The sequence below is a fragment of the Phascolarctos cinereus genome, unplaced genomic scaffold (genome assembly GCF_003287225.1).
Source record: "Phascolarctos cinereus isolate Bilbo 61053 unplaced genomic scaffold, phaCin_HiC Scaffold_3;HRSCAF=262, whole genome shotgun sequence".
Taxonomy (NCBI): Eukaryota; Metazoa; Chordata; class Mammalia; order Diprotodontia; family Phascolarctidae; genus Phascolarctos; species Phascolarctos cinereus.
Window position 1 is genome coordinate 151,101,847 of NW_027555736.1, and position 12,446 is coordinate 151,114,292.

The following is a 12,446-nucleotide window of genomic DNA, read 5'->3' on the forward strand; positions in this document are numbered from 1 at the left end:
GGTTTGGTGAAGCAGACAATTTTTAGGGCACCTTTTCTAGCCTGTTCCTCCTGCCGGGGGGTGAGCAGTACAGTCCTTTAAAAATGCTGCTCAGACGCCCGGGAGGCTGCTAAATCCCACTGCTGCTTCAGCCCAGTGAAAAGATGACCCTACGGTCTGGGCTGCCTGTATGCAGGCAGGGTTGTGACAATAGCTCCCAGTGTATCTGCACCTGCTGCTTCATCACTTGCCCATCACCACAGAACTTCAAGGTAGGTAAAAATGGTAAAATGGTGTGGATGATCTCTTTTGACTTGGGCACAATTTCGATTTAAGTGAGACAGAATTATGTGAATTCATAAGCCTCACTCTCTCTTCCAGAGTCATGAAAGTCCAGTGGCAGGACAAAAGTCAAGATGACTGGCAGTAGTCTGGGCTACAGTGGATAACCTTGGCATCTTCAATGTCTGACCAACCTCTAAGTGCTCCACAGTGCCTATCTCAGCCACCTTCATGGCCCATTGGAACAAATTGTTCAAATCTTCTCATTCCACTGGAGAAGTCTTCACATGCTTGGGGTAGACACTCCACTAACTTACCAATGAGTTCGAGGCCCATCGGTTACTCTCAACCTGGTTTGGTCCTTCGGCCAAGATGGTTTCTCAGGGTGTGGCCACTGCTCATGCTACGACTTCTTGGAGCCACAGGTGAGAGTTGGGTGGCAGGTGGACACCAAAAAAGGAGAGCAGCCCTGAAAAGGGTTCAGCAGCCCTCAAAAACCGGGTGCTAGTCTTCCCTGGCATCCATACACCCCCAAAAGGTACTTAGTGTAAAGTAGAGATAATAGCACCTAGCTTGCAGGGTCATTGTAAGGACCAAATGAGATAATATTTGTAAAAATTTGTAGGAGCTAGGTACACATTTATTCCCTTCCCTCCCCACCCATCATTTGTGTTCTCTCTTCTCAACTAGATTGTAAGCTCCCTGAAGGCAATCTCATCATTTAAAAAACAGTAATAGCTTTAAGGTTGGCAAAGCATTTTCCAGATATTATCTCACTTGATCCTTCAAGAATCCTATGAGATCAGGACTTTGTTGCTCCATTTTATAAATCAGAAGACTGAGGTTCACAGAGGTTAAGGAATTTAATGGAATTTAAGGAATTTACCGTGACCACAAAGCTAATAAATGTTGTGGGCTGTCAACAACCAGTCCACAAACATTTATTAAGCATTTACTACGTGTCAGGCACTGTGCTAAATGCTAGGGCTACAATAAAAAAAAAATTCAAGACAGGATTGGAAGCCAGGCCTGTTCTGACTCTAAGTCTAGCATGCTTAATTAGCACTTTTGATTAATAGGTTGTTAAAAACCAAGAAAACTTTAAAACTCAAAAATTTTTAAAAAAGAAGCTTTGATAGGAGAAGAGTGAAGGGGGATGGCAGGTAGTGAGGCTGATATGTCTGGACAAGGGCATGTCCTGTCACAGCCCATGGGCAGCCTCTGTGTCAAGCCACTCTTGTATGTTGTTATTATTGTTGTTGTTGTTGTTGTTCAGTCATTTCAGTTGGGTCTGACATTCCGTGGCCCCATTTAGGGTTTTCTTGGCAAAGATATTGGAGTGACTTGCCATTTCTTTCTCCAGCTCTTTTTCAGATGAGGAAACTGAGGTAGACAAAGTTAAGTGACTTGTCCAGGGTCACAGTATCTTAGGTTGGATTTGAACTTAGGAAGATTAGTCTTCCTGATTCCAGGTCCGGCACTCTATCCACTGAGCCACCTAGCTGTCCCCATTACATATTACCTACCCTTCAAATATCTTTCCTTTGTAATCTTCAAGGACACCAGGAAATGACCAGAAGTGAGTGTCTGAGAACCAGTGCCCCAGAATGGTCAGACCTGCCAGGCCTCATGGCCTCAATGCCCAAGTCAGCTTTCTTCAGGCTTGGAAATGACAGTCCCCCAATTCTCATAATTGGCCCATTTCCCCACTTTCATGTAACAGGCACTGACAGGGAGCCCTGATATAACAAAACCTGCTGCCTACCAGCAGCACAAATGAAACATAATTAATTTACCAGCGGGAAGGCTATAAATAACCAAATCAGAGGGGAAGATTTATTCATGAGGCCCTGCTTAACACAGTTGTTAGCTTTGGCATTACAGGTTAATGAGTGCAGGCCTCCTTCCTCAACATAATAGCGGCTAAAAATAAAAAAGAGAAACTAGTCATACTCCCCTGTGAATCAGACGCCTGGCATTGTCATTTCCATGCTGATACTGTAATTTTCTTGTTCCTCCTGCCTGACTCTTCCCTTCCCTACCCCCATCCCCCAGCACCCCAGGCTAGCAAAAATGAAATCTCTCCCTCTACCCTTGTTCTATTGTTTGTTCTCTGTCCTTTAAGTGGGAGATAGGGAAGGGAGGGGGCTGCTTGGGATAGAATATTCTAGTTGCAAGGGACCTTAGGAATTGCCTAGTCTAATCCCCTTGCTTGACAAATAGGGCTCACAGAGGGAGAATGCCTTGAACAAAGTCAAACCGCACAGTGGCATTTGACTTGTGGCCTCATCCAATCATTTCTGACCTGTTTCAGCTTTTCTCACTGATGCCTCCCAAATGTCTCTATGCCCTTACTCTTCTTGACTCTTCTTCTGTCTTCCCCTGGCCCCTCCCACCGTCTGGGACCATAGGACTGTCGTAGGATTTAAAGATGAAAGGCGTCTTAGGAATCATCCAGTCCGTGTTCCTTTTTATTGATACTGTTGTTTGTTCACAGACGAGGCAACTGAAGTCTAGAAAGTTGAAGGGATTTGATCAAGAAGATAACAGAACTGAAATTGAACCCTGATCCTTTAAATACAAATTATAACAATAGCCTCTCTATCTCTCTCTCTGTATGTATCTATGTACATCTATCTATGTATAGCTATATATACTGATGTATATATCTATCTATACTGTTTTACATACATTATCCCACTTGAACTTTGCAATAGCCTATGAGAGAAGTGTTATTTATTCCCATTTTAGAGATAAGGAAACAGGTTCAGAGAGTTTAAATGATTTTCCCAGGATAACACAGCTAAGAGTCAGAGGTGGAATTCACACTCAGGATTTCTTGACTCCAGATGCATAATGCTACCCATTACCCCATATTGCCTTCCTTAAATCCAGCACTTTTCCCCCTGCCTTATGCTATCTCTCACTCTTCTCCCATAAAATGAAATTTCTTTAAATCTCTGTCAACCTCACTCTACTCCCTGACCCCTACCTCTAACCTGCCATCCCTAACCACCAGGCTGGAAAAGTCCCTTCTGACTGTAAGGAAAATGGTTCAGATAGCCCAGATAAAAGATGCTCACCTCACCTTTTTCCCTTGAGACAGGAAATTGTAGAAATAGCAACATCTACCACTAATACTGCAATTGCTGATGCCAGAGTGCTCCTAAAATGTGGCTTTCTTAATGACACGCATGTGCTCAAAAGGCTTTACTAGCTCCCTTGTTCCCTGTAGCAGAAAGACAAAACTCTTCAGCCTAGCATTCATGGTCCTTAGCAATCTACTTTCCTGACTGTATCATCTTCTACTTCTCTCTTTCTTTTTCTTCGTCTTCTACTCTACAATATGTCTTTCATTTGATCCCTTTCCTTTGTTTTGAAAGCTACTACCTTGATTTAGCCCTTCATGGCTTTCCCCCCAAAATATTATACTAATATCCTAATGAGTATCCTTGTTTCTAGTCTTTCCCCTTTCTAATAATTCTCCCCTCAAATGCCAAAACAATATTTAGGCCTAACCATCCCACTCTTATTGTTCAAAGGGCCTTCAGTGGCTCCCCATTGCCTCTAGGATGAAATGGGGATTATTAAGCCTAGAATTCAAGGCCTCTACAATGTGGCTCCATTTACCTTTCTAACATCATCACTTCATTTTACTCCTCTTAACAATATCACATTCTAGCCAAACTGGACTCCTGAACTCTCTACTTCATTTCCCACTTCTAGACATTGGCCTAAGCACTCCATTATGCCTGGAATGTACTCCTAACTAACCTCTGCCTCTCAGACTCCTTATCTGCCTTCAACCTTTAGCCCTTTCTCAATGAAGCCTTCCCTGATCTCCCCATGGGGTAGCGTTCTCTCCCTCTTCCATTTTTCTTGTATTACGCTTATTTGTGTACAGATTGTAACCTAGTAGAGTGTAAGCTCCTAGAGGGCAAGAGTTGTTTCATTTCTAAGTTTTTGTAGTACCAATGTCAAACACACTGTCTTGTACATAGTAGGTGCTTAAATGTGTGATAAATTGAATTGGATTGTTCCGGTTTGACTTGGCTACTCTATATCTTAAAGGACAGTGCAGACTTTAAAAAAAAAAAAAGCTGTTTTTTTTTTTTTCATAATCTTCTTCCACCTAGAATATTTCCTTTCTACTTTTACAAGTCTTTCTCCTACCATCAGGCCTGGCTAAAATCTTGCCTCTTCCAAGAAGCCTTCCTTGATAGCCTCAGGCCAAGTGAGTGCTTTCATTTCTCAAAATGTCTACAAAATGTTTTGTCTATAACAATCATAAAAGACATCCTTGGTACCAGGTGTCCATTTGTCCTCATGTTGGCCTCTGACTCCAGTCGAGAAGAAACCAGTATGATAAACATATTTACGCTAAGCTATGAGTGACTCAACATGTGATTTTCTCTTTAGGCAATTTGCATTTTGAAAGAAGAGCCTGAAAAAAGCATGCCTTCACCCAAAAGAAGAAATATCCAATGTTGGGATTTCAAGCGTCAGAGGAAGAGAGATTTTTGGTTTTAGTGGTCTTCCTGACAGATCTTTAATTATACCGTGTAGGCAGCTTGCCATTTCACTTCCTTGTAAGGCTGGTACTGTTTGCTGTAAGTCAAAATACTACTGCATCCCCAAAAGACTCCCTTTTAATAATAGATCACCTTTACACACTATTCTCCTCATAACAGTCTTTCAAGGTGAATAGTGAGTATTATCCCCAGTTAATGGATGGGGGAAACTGAGACTCAGAGAAATGAAGCCACATTTTTTTTTAAGTGAGGCAATTTTGGTTAAGTGACTTGCCCAGAGTCACACAGCTAGTGAATGTTATGTGTCTGAGGCTGGATTTGAACTCAGGTACTCCTGAATTCAGGGCTGGTGCTCTATCCACTGCACCACCTAGCTGCCCCCTGAAGCCACATTTTAGAAAGGAAATGGATAAGGTAGAGAGGAGAGCAATGAGGATGGTGAAGGGCCTCACATTCATGCCATATCATTTGAAGGAAGAGGGAATGTTGAGGATGGAAAAGATAAGACCTAGGGGAACTTAATAACTGTCTTTAAGTATTTGAAGGGCTTTGACATGGGAAAAGGATTTGACATTTTCTTCTTGGCCCCAGAAGCAGGAACAATGGGTTAATTTTGAAGATAGATAGATTTAGTCTCAGTGTAAGCAAAAACTTGTGATCCTCAGAGCTGTCCCCCCAAAGAGCAGGCTAACTGGGTAATGGGTTTCTCCTCAATGAAAATCTTCCTGCAGAGGCTGACTGGCTATTTTTCAGATGGGACCTGGAGGAAATTCTCGTTCAGGTCCAGATGGCCACCGAGATCCCTTCCCATTCATAGATTCTTTAATGCTGTGACTTGCCAAATGTCTGTCACATGACCAACATCAGAACTGGGCTTTCCACCTAGGTCCTGACACCAAGTTTAGGGCTATTTTCTCTGTACTACACTCTTTGTCATGTTTTGGTCTCTGTCCCTGTCTTCTCTTCATCCTCAAATAATTCTTCATTGGAAGGAGTTGAGACAGCTGGGAAGCAGTCCCAGTGGGAAGCACGGTTGACTGACAGCCAGCTTTCATTTTCTTTCACCCCACTGCCACCCCTAGGCTCCCATGGAAAGCAGGCAGAGTCCAGTCTAGGGGGAGCCTTGTAGAGAGTTTTCAAAATGTTTGTAGTTGTTGTTGATTAGTCATATCCTACTCTTTGTGACCCCATTTGGAATTTTCTTGGCAAAGGTAGGGGAATGGTTGGCTATTTCCTTCTCTTGCTCATTTTGCAGATGAGGAAATTGAGGCAAACAGGATTAAGTGACTTGTCCAGGGTCACACACCTACTAATGTCTGAGACTGGATTTGAACTTGGGTCCTTCTGACTCCAGGGCCAGTGCTCTATCCACTGTACCAACCCAGTTGCCTCTAGTTTTCAAAAGAGCAAATTTTAGTTGCAGTGAATGTTTACCAGATAATAATCATCTGTCTTCTGGGAACTACAGATGTAGGCAATCTGAGCCCCAATCACACAAAGTATACCATCCAATGAGGCAGAACTATGGATGTCAAGGAAGAAACCGACTGATCAGCAATACTGGGCACGTACTGAGCACGAGTGGCAAAGGCTATGTGGTCAGGTGGAAGGAGCAGCACCCTCACTCAGTGCCCTGTAAGTGGACTTGGGTTTAAGAACTTGCTCTGGATCAAATAAGAAAAAGTTTGGAAAGCATTGGGCAAACTCTAAAGTGCTACATACACATTGGCAGCTGTTTCTCTTTTTATTGTCAGGCATTTACTGGCTATATGACTATGGGCAATCTGTACCTCTGTAAAATGGTGCTAATGCCTGCTTTCCAGGTTTGGTATGCTTTAGAAACTTCAAGATACTCTAGAAATGTGGCCTGTCAATATATCTAGGATAATTTGTCCTGTGCAGGATATCCTTATTTATCTATGGCTTCTGTCTGTCCATCTTCATCCATCCATCTATCTATCTATCTACCTATCCATCCATCTCTGTCTGTCTATCCATCTATCTATCCATCTATCTGTCCATCCATCCATCCATCCATCCATCCATCCATCCATCCATCCATCCATCCATCCATTCATCCTTCTGTCCATCTGTCTGTCCATTCCTCCATCTGTCTATCTATCTATCTATCTATCTATCTATCTATCTATCTATCTATCTATCTATCCATCCATCTACCTATCCCTCTATTCATCTATTTATCCATCTATCTATCTATCTGTCTGTCTGTCTATCTCTGTTCATCTCTTTCTATCCATCTGTCTATCTGTCCATTTATCTATCTGTCTGTCTGTCCATCTATCCATCCATCCATCTATCTATCCATCCATCCACCTATCCCTCTCTCCATCTGTCTATCCATCTATCCATCTATCTGTCTGTTTGTCCACCCATCTCTGTCTGTCTATCTATCTATCTATCTATCTATCTATCTATCTATCTATCTATCATCTATCTATCTATCCATGTCTGTCCATCTATTCATCTGTCTATCTATCCTTGTCTGTCTGTCCATCTATTCATCAGTCTGTCCATCTAACCATCTATCTATCTGTCCATCTATCTGTCTATCTATCTAAGATGTAGCCTGTGTCCTCAAAAGACTTGTGATCTAGTTGACAACAGAAGGATTATTGGGCAAAGTGTTAAATATTTAACATGAGATCTAAGCTGTTGAGTTGCATGGTGGATTGTAAATAAATAGTTGTGAACTTTAAGTAGGGGACTTTATGTATCTCAATACATCTCTGATGAGGAGACCCTCTGCTGCTGTGTGACTTGGGGATAATCACTTTACATTTCTGGGCCTCCCTTTCCTCATCTGTAAAGAAAAGACAGCTAGATATAGTCTTTGACTCTAATATTCTTTTAAAAAAAAACCTAACAAATAAAACAAAAAATCTCATTCTATGCTGAGTGCAAAAAAGTGGATGAAGCAATAATTCTTTGAGGAATTAAGAAGAGAGAGGGATCAGTGTGGACTGGGGTAGTCTAAGAAAGTTTCCTGGAGGAGGTGGGGTTTGAGCTAGACCTCCAGGGATGGAGCCCACCTGCATCACCTGTTTAAAGACAGGAAACTCTTTCTCAACAGAAATATATTACCTTCTAGTGGCTACCACAGCCTGACCATGTGCAAATCGTGGCAGGTGTGAGTTTCTGTGTCCTGGTGGAAATGGCCTCTAAAACCTCTACAAAGCTCTCATCTGACTTTAATAGCTTGAAACATTCATGAAACCTAAATAAAGCCTCCTACCCTTCCCCCCCTCACAACCCTCCCCCCACATATACACAAACACAACTCCCCCAGTTGCATATGCTGTGAAAGTGAAAATCCTTAAATAAACCAGAATGATGCCTGGGTGCCGGCTCCCTGAGCTCTTTCTTCCGTTCCTTGGTGGTGGCAGTGATGGAGGTGCTGGTGGGGTGGGGGTAGGGGGAGAATGGCAGCCTGAGGTGCTAATGGGTTTGTTTTAGTAGGCAAGAGCTATCAACTGCATAGCGACTAAAGAAAGGAGGAAGGGGAAGGGCTGCAGGAGCCCAGCTCATTGCATTCTGACCACGTGCTCCCCCCACCTAAATTGCAAATGGACATTTGTTCCACCCCATTTGCCCTCATCACTGGGAAGGCATTTGCAGGGAGCTCACGACTCCCTGGAGACCATGTTCTGATCAAAGGGAAAGGAGGGAGGAAAAGGTGGGGGGATGGCCCAGAGGGACCCAGGAGGGGGAGAGGAGAAGGTGGGGGAGAAGCAGAGCTCCATTAGGAGTGAGTGACAGTGGTGTCTCACTAGATATTGTGGGGAATGGGACAGGATGGCAGGGCACATTTTAATGACACCCCATCCGGGCACCCAGCTGACAGACATGCCACCGCACCCGATCCACCACCGTGACTTTTTTTCATAGCAGATGTCAGGCACAGATTAAAAACCGGTCTGTCTTGCTATTATTAGCCCTAATTACTCAGTCATTATCAGGAGGCTCCCATCTGGGGAAGTCAGCTCCTGTCTCAGGGCCTTAGGCCCTTGCCAACTCATTGGAAAAATGGTAAAATAAGGCCTCCTAACCCTTCTCCTATCCCTCCACTTTATGGCCCTCCCTGCCTCCAGCTCCAGGCTGGCAGCATGCTTGGGTCCTCTCCCCACCTTCTCACATCTCACCTGCCCTGAAGAAAGGGCCTAACACTATGTATGAACATAAATCACTTTGCACCCTCTCTCTCAGGGCATTTGTATTTTCAACCTGATCTTTCATTGTTCAGCAGGTCCCCTGGTAAAGGCTCTTCAGGTATTAGTGAGCAGATGTTGGAAGTATGTTTGGATAGGGGGCCTTCCTTATTGCCTTCTTGGGAATCCTATCACATAAGTAAGTGGTTGTCAGCTCTGACGAAGGGACAAAGCTCAGGTACAAGGGACAGACTGAACAAAACCTTCTGGGCCTTGGCGAAAACTATGCTTTGAGGATTGACTGATTGCAGATATCTTCCTTCCTAGGCCACAGAGACACACTTAGCTGATGGGGTCCCATGTCTACTCAGCACCCACTTATTCCTGCCTTCTTCATTTTCTCTTTGGCACTCTTAGGAGTCAAAACTCTTGTAGGGATGTCTCAGTACTTTGCCGGTATTCTGACCCTCCAATATAACTTCATTACCCTTTTTCTTTTCCTAGAATACTTAGTGCCTAGTAGCAGGGAAGAGTGGTAAGGTGCAGTAGGAACAGGGCAGAAAAGAAAATAGGATTTGGATAGATCCAAATGGATGATGTGGGTGCAGGGCAGGGCACAGAATAAGCATTTATGTAATGCCTACTATGTGCTCAGTATCATGCTAAGCACTTTTCTAAAAATATTATCTCCTTTGAGCCTCACCACAACCATGGGAAGGAAATGCTATTATTATCTCCATTTTACAATTTAAAAAAAGGGGGGGAACACAAACACAGGTTAAGTGACTTGCCCAATGTCATGCAGCTAGTGTCTGAGGTTAAATTTGAACTCAGGTCTTCCTGATTCCAGACCTAGCACTCCATCCACTATATCATCAGCTGCCTGTAGGAATGTCTGGCATGCCAGTTATTTGGGAGAACATAAAAGCTTATGTAGGGGTCCAAGGCTAAGGGGTTGATGGAAGGAAGGAAACATTTATTAAGCACCAACTATATGCCAAGTACTGCACTAAGTGCTTTACAAATATGATCTCTTTTTTTTTTTATGCTTTTAGGCAATTGGGGTTAAGTGGCTTGCCCAGAGTCACACAGCTAGGAAGTGTCAAGTGTTTGGTCTGAGGCCAGATTTGAACTCAGGTCCTCCTGACTTCAGGGCCGGTGCTCTATCCACTGCGCCACCTAGCTGCCCCCAAATATGATCTCATTTGAACCTTCCAACAACCCTGTGAAGTAGGTGCTGTTGTTGTCCTCATTTTATGGTTGAGGTAACTAAGGTTAAGTGACTTGCCCAAGATCACACAGCTAGCTAGTGTCTGAGGCCAGATTTAAATGGAGTTCTTCCTAATTCCAGGCCCAGTGCCGTACTACCTAGCTAATAGCTATACAGATCTGCAAGGTTATTACTGGCCAGACTCCAAGGCAGCTAGGCGGTGCAGTGGATAGAGTGCCTGACCTGGAGCCAGGAGGAGCTGAGTTCAAATCTGACCTCAGACATTTACCTAATGTGTGACCCTGAGCAAGGCGCTTAACCCTGTTTGCCTCGGTTCCTCATCTAATACGAGCTGGAGAAGGAAATGGCAAATTACTTCAGTATCTTTGCCTAGAAAACTCCAAATAGGGTCATGAATTGAGTAAAAATTCACAGTAGATTGAGTAGTGCCGGGCCTGGAATCAGGAAGCCTCATATTCCTGAGTTCAAATCTGGCCTCAGACATTTACTAGCTGTGTGACCCTGGGTAAGTCACTTCACTCTGTTTGCTTCAGTTTTCTTATCTAAAATGAGCTAGAGAAGGACATGACAAACTATTCCAATATCTCTGACAAGAAAACCCCAAATGGGGTCACGAAGACCCAGACATGGCTGAATAACAACAAACTCTAGATGTTGTTGTCCAAATCTTGCAGATGTTGAGGTTCCTTCTTTCCATCCCTTCCTCTCCAACAGGTGGTAGAATATTCCTCCATGGAGCCCCTTGCCTTCTGGAGCCAGAGGATCCATCCTGTTATTGACAGATTCAGGGTGAAATGGGTCACTGAATGACTTGTGGAGTTCCCATAAGAAACCATTAAAGTCTGTTAGCAGGGGATAGTGAGCAGGTAGAGTGTGGTGTGGGACAGTTTCACTCTTGTACCTCTGAACCTTCTTCCTTGTCCCTTCTCCTTCTTAACATTCCCACTTTCTGATATGATAGCTTTTCATGTGTCATTTACCTTTCATTTACTTTGAGGACTTTGAGGAAGACTGAAAACATCAAGGACTTTCAATAATTGGCACTGCCAGGTCCTCACAACCTTTGCCATAGACATCCATGCCTGGCAGAGGAAGGAATGTCACCAGAGTGTGTCATCAAGGATGCATCTGTTGCTCCACATTTTTCATAAATTCACCACCACCACTAAAGCTCTTCAAAGTTCTCTCTGACCAAGACTAGGCAGCTCACAGGACAATCCTGGTGCCTCGGATCTCCTGGAAGACAAACACACAGTATGGTATAACAGAGACACACTAGGAAAGTCACTAGGGGAAACCAGCACACTCTACTCCATAGCAGTATTTGAGGTCATTTCAGCCAACTTCTTCATTCTATAGATGATGAAACTAAGGTTTGGAGAGATGATGTGACTTGTTCAAAGTCACATTAAGTATTAAATGGCAGAGTCAGGATTTGGACCCAGGCACTTGGATCCCAAATATAGTCCTCCTTGAACTATGTTACCCTGGTGGGAGAGAAGTTGCAATGTTTCATCAAATAGTATACCCAAGTTGAGACATGCCACAAGGAGTTTATGGTAGACTCTTCATAGATTCATGTACCTCCTCCTCCAGACCTGACCCCATGAATCAATATAGAAGAACCCTTTTGTTTCACTGTTATCATGGGCCATTGAACAAATGTTTCATAGTGCTCCACTTGACAGAAACAAAACTGTGACCCCTTCATGATGTACTAAGCACATCAACCAAAGTCAGTTTGTGTTGGTCATCTTTAAGGTGTACAGGTTCTTCTTCAATGTTTTATATTCCTATTTTATTCCTATTTTTTTCCTTTACAAAGGATGTAGGGGCCCTAGAAGAGAAGGTGAAAGGATAGATGACCCTCAAGTCCCATGAAATGTTGGGCTTATTATAAGCTAGCTGAGCAATCTTTGGGATAACAAGAAATATAGAGGGCCAGGGTATGTCTATGTTGAGGAAAGAAGAAGAAGAAGAAGAAGAAGAAGAAGAAGAAGAAGAAGAAGAAGAAGAAGAAGAAGAAGAAGAAGAAGAAGAAGAAGAAGGAGAAGAAGAAGAAAGAAGAAGAGAAAGAAAGACCCTCAGATTGCTTTTCCTAAACATTCTAGAGTTTTTTAGAGTTGTTCTACTGTCACTTTGTGGAGCCTTGTAGAATTGTAATGCTTTTACCTTCCTCAGAGGATTTTGACTCAGTCTCCTTTGTTAGGAAGCATTTGCCATTGAGACGGCTCTTTCTTTTGAGTTTTTTTCTAT